Source organism: Grammomys surdaster, unplaced genomic scaffold, assembly GCF_004785775.1.
Source record: "Grammomys surdaster isolate TR1022 unplaced genomic scaffold, NIH_TR_1.0 363, whole genome shotgun sequence".
Classification (NCBI taxonomy): domain Eukaryota; kingdom Metazoa; phylum Chordata; class Mammalia; order Rodentia; family Muridae; genus Grammomys; species Grammomys surdaster.
This window is the reverse complement of record NW_021604782.1, coordinates 10,037,096-10,042,095: the sequence shown is the minus strand read 5'-3', so window position 1 is coordinate 10,042,095 and position 5,000 is coordinate 10,037,096. Positions and strand designations below refer to the sequence as shown.

General features: G+C 43.8%; 1 protein-coding gene across 1 annotated transcript in view; it reads left to right on the top strand.

The window, feature by feature from the left end:
• Positions 1 to 2,729: 2,729 nt before the first annotated feature.
• Positions 2,730 to 5,000, top strand: part of Rnf183 (ring finger protein 183) — an 8,023-nt gene continuing 5,752 nt past the window's right edge. Inside the window, exons 1-2 of the mRNA XM_028779867.1 lie at positions 2,730 to 2,841; positions 3,335 to 3,490. The gene's annotated coding sequence lies outside the window, so the exon portion shown is untranslated. The remainder of the gene's footprint in view (positions 2,842 to 3,334; positions 3,491 to 5,000) is intronic.

Genomic DNA, 5,000 nt, shown 5'->3' with positions numbered 1-5,000 from the left:
TTACAGGGTATTTGGTCAGAATATTTGTTTGCTAGCATTCAGCCTTTTCTCCTGCCATTTCTTCATGTCGTATGACTTTTCCTGGGGAGACATGAACAAATGTCTATTCACCCCAGTGTGTTGGCTAGTTTTATGTCAATGTGACACAAGCTAGACTTATCGAAGAGAAAGGAGCCTCAAATTGAGAAAATGCCTCCTTGTGATCAGGCTGCAGGCAAGCCTAGAGGGTGTTTTCCTAGTGATCGATGGGGAAGACCCAGCTCACTGTGGATGGTGCCATCCCTGGTCTGGTGGTTCCTGGTTCTATAAGAAAGCAGGCTGAGCAAGAGAAAGCCTGTAAGAAACACCCCCACCCCCCATGGCCTCTGCATCAACTCCTGCTTCCAGGTTTCTGCCCTGCTTGAGTTCCTGTCCTGACTTCCTTCAGTGATGAACAGAAAGCATAAGCCAAGTAATCCCTTCCCTCCCTAGATGGCTTTGGACATGACTAAGACACCACAGATAAGACACGGATGACTGACTAGAGAGAAATGGTTGCAGCTGAGTTTGTCTTGGTGAACCGGTGAGTTTATTAGGGTCACTTACAGACTTCTGCTCACTGTGACCCCACTGGCTCTTGGTAGTGATCCTTGAAGATTTGGCCTTGTTTCTTTATCAAAATGATATAGAACAACTCATGCCCGGTAATAACACTGTTGTGATGGTTTACCCTCTTGCCTGTTTCCTTCTTCCCATCCCTTCCCAGAAAGCCCGTCCCTCCTCAGCCCCGCCCCTTGGCTGTGCTCCACCAGGTCTCATGACTCTCAGGTTCCAAGGTACTGCTTAGGCCAGGTACTTTTCCAGCTGGCTGGCCTGCTCCCACCAAGCATGAACTAAATTAATTTAACTCTCAAATTCCTGAGATGCCCCACCCTCTCTTCTGAGTAGGTCTCAGATTAAAAAAAAAAAAAAATTCCACTGTTTACAAAACACTTCTTAGCCTGGCCACCCACAGACACAGAGATGACAGGCTGACTCTCAGTATGACAAGTGACCCAGAGAAGGAAGAGTGGCCCAGAGAAGAAAGAGTGGCCCAGAGAAGAAAGAGTGGCCCAGAGAAGAAAGAATGGCCCAGAGAAGGTCCTGGACATATTTTATGCTTATGTTACTTCTTGCAATGCCCTGACTGGTTTCCTACCTGCTTTAACTTAAAGTCTTTAAAAACGTATTTATTTTTATATTTATGGGTGTTTTGCTTGCATGTATTCCTGTGGACCATGTGCACATCTACAGAGGCCAAAATAAGTTGTTGGATCTCCTGAGACTGGAGTTACAAGCAGCTGTGAGCCACCATGTGGGTACTGGTTATCAAACCTGGGTCCTCTGGAACAAGTAACCAATGCTCTTAAAGGCCAAGCTATCTCTCCAGCACTGATGCTTAAAGTCTTTAAGAGAGCTAAAACATTCCAAAGTCCACAGTGTCATTTCATACAACTCTAAGCTAACCTAAAATCTATAATTCCTGTTGCATTTATTTTTCCATCCAGTATTTACATATTTAAAATTAAAAGTTTCTCCCAGCCACTGTGGCACATGCCTATAGTTCTAGCACTTAGGAAGTAGAGTTGAGAGGGTCACCAGATGGAGGCTAGCCTTGGCAACATTGTGAGTTTGAGACCTGCCTAGGTTGCCAGGACATTCTGTCTCAAATATAAAATAACAGTAAAACTTAAATTGCATTAAAAGATTGGACTGTTGGTGGATTGGTTGAGTAACTGATGGCACAGCCATTCACTGAAACAATACAGCCATTATGAAAATGAAACTATTGGTCTGGTGAGGCTCAGTAAGGAAGGGCAGCAAGATTCAGAACAGCCTGTAGAATTCTCACATTTGGATAAAAGGATGAGAAGAAACAAGGAACCCAGCCATATTGCTTGTGCACACACAAGGCATCTTTGGAAAGATACACACACACATATATGGCATAATATTTTAATTTTGAGTACAAAGAAATTGCTGAGGAAAGAGAATTTTTTCTACACAATCAAGCTTTTCATATATTAAAGCACATGAACTTCCTTGTCCAGATGGGATGGGGTCTAGAATCTTCGATTTATCCTCAATTATATATAGTTATATACACCCATAAATGAATATATGTATGTATGTATGTTTGTATGTATGTATATACATTTATGTCTATGTATTCAAGAGCCATTGAAAGGACATTGAAAGAATAAAGGGACTATAGCTACAAGAATGACACCAGTTAAAAATAAACTTAACTTAAAAAATTTAAATGTGAGCAAAAAATGGCCATTTGATATATTTTGGAAGATGGTTAGTCCATAGGATGGATTACAAAGAGGCTTCCAGTCTTCACTTGAAGTTCTATATGTGTGCTTCATTTGCATTTTTCATTGTTTACCTGATCATGTTTCAGTGATAATAATAATATAGTTCTAACTCACACCTACTGTGTTTCTGTGTGCTGTTTACTGTATAGTAACATTTTTAGATATTATCCCATTTAATCTGCAGCCTGAATGGGTAAGTGTGTGTGTGTGTATATATACATGTGCATGTTGCATGTAGCAGCCAGAGGAGACTGTCAGATATTTCTGCTGTATTTCTTTGAGGCAGAGTCTTTCGTCACACTGTGCTAGGCCGACAGGCTTCTAGAACCTGCCAGTCTCTACCCTTCACCCTCTCCAGCGCTGGAGCTACAGGCATGCCCAGGTTTTTCCATGAGTGGGATTTGAATTCAGGTTCTTGTGCTTGCATAGCAAATACTCTGACCCACTGAACCATCCCCCTAGTTGTACCCCACAAGGAAGGTGGACTCTCCCCCAGCTGCAGGCGAGGAACCCAAGGCTTGGAGAAGTGAAGTCCTGTTCCCATTGCCTGTATCAACTCAGAAGCCACTGATTCTGGATTTCTAATGTGTCGATGTCTGGCTTGTTGAAGAATTCAGGCACTTCCTGCTCATGCTTACCATACTCGGGTTCTCTCTCTCTCTCTCTCTCTCTCTCTCTCTCTCTCTCTCTCTCTCTCCCTCCCTCCCTCCCTCCCTCCCTCCCTCCCTCTTTCTCTGCTGGGTTATATGTATTTTGCAAGAGCTTTGGTGTGCTTTCATTGCAAGGGCTCAGAGTAGCTGTATCTGGCTTCAGGGATCTCCTACCTTCCCATCAAAGCCAGGCTAAGTGTGAGTCCAGACAGGTCAGCCCAGGGTAAAAAGGCTAGAGCCCCTCCCTTTCTAGACCAGAAGTTTGCAAGGATGAGTGGACTTCCTCCTGCCAGCTCAGAGAAAGCAAGGGTGACTCACAAAAGCAAATGTCTCTTGTATCTGCAGAGGTCCAAAGTCACCCGAGGAGGGAAGAGGGAAGCCAGCCAGAGAGTGGATGAAGAGCTGGGAGACACATGCAAACAAGGCTGGCCCCCAGTGACCTGGAAACCAAAGCACCTGCCTGAAGGCTGGGCTGGGAGAGGAAGAATCTAGCTGAAGCTGGTAAGGAGTTGGAGAGGGTGGAGCAGGTGGTGGTTTTTGGTGTGAATTCTGACCTAGGAGGCAGGCTCCTGGGTCAGTGTTCTAGCTCCGCCACTCTGGCTCTGAAGCCGATGGCCAAATCACTTTACATCTGAGCCCGGGTTTCTCCACCTACCATATGAGCATTTACAGAACCATGCTAACTTCTGTACTGACCACCCAATGTGGCACACTGGGGGCGATTCCTTCCTCACAGAAACAGTATGAAGGGGTCACAGGCTTCCTCAACAGAGGAAAGTGGAGTTCAGAGAAGTGAAGCCACTGATTCAGATCAGCAAGAGTCTTGTTTCAGATTGGTGAGACTTTTTACTCCCGTCTAGTCTTGTTTCTGGGTTTAGCCAATCAAATGGCCTCATAAAAATGGAAACAGTTTGTAAAAAGCAAGGATGTTGTGTTACCACACACAGCTTCTAGCAAGAGCCAACCCGTTTGGAAAGCCAGAAAGTACCGTCAGAATGCCAGTTTTCTATGCCTGCTGTCAGCATGTTGAAAACATGGGGGGTGGGCAGATGCTGCAGACAAGTTTCTGTTAGTGATGGCTGTAGGGTGGTGTTTAGAATTTACTGTTGCTGAGTTGTTCTGCAGGAAACTGGGGCCATAAATCACTGGTGTTTCCTAGAGACACTGAACTCTGTGTAGTGGGTGCCTGAGAGAAGTGCCTCAGATAGCGACCCAAGCAACAGTTACCATCTTTTTTTCTCTTTTTAATTGGGCATCCATTTAGAGCTATAGTGGTGGGACTCCAGAGTCTGTAGGTCTGAGCTAGGGTGATGAAGGAAGATCTTTAAGGACAGTGAGACAAGTTTACTGGAATAAAGTTAACATTTTCTTTAAAAAAATGATTTAGTTTTATTTGATTTAGTTTTTTGTCTGTGTGAGGATGTTGAACCCCTGGAGCTGAGTTACAGACAGATGTGAGCTGTAACGTGGATGCGGGGAATTGAACCCAGGTCCTCTGGGAGGGCAGCCAGTGCTATTAACCGCTGGGCCATCTTTCCAGCCCCAAAGCTAACATTTTCAAGTAATAGAATTAAAAACAAAGGCTCTAACAATAATCTAAATTGATGACTTTGCCCACATTGATAACCACTGTTGACATTTAGTTGTTTCTAGGAGTGCTAGCACACACCATTAAGTCTAGAACCTGGGAAGCAGAGGATGGCAGAACACTGAGTTTGAGGCCAGCCTGGTCTACATAGATTCAGACTAGTCAGGGCTACATAGTAAGACCCTACCTCAAGCAAGCAAGCAAACAATGAAACAAACAACAAAAAGCCATTTGGTCGTTTATCTTTCCAGAGATATTTTTCCATAGACCAATGTGTTTTTCAAAATAGATTATATTGTGATTGTCCTGTCATTGATTCTTTAATACCTAATAACATTATATCCTAGACACACTCCATACTAAGAAAGGTTCCATCACATCATTTTAGTTACCTTGGGATTTTTTTTTTTTTTTGGTCTTTTT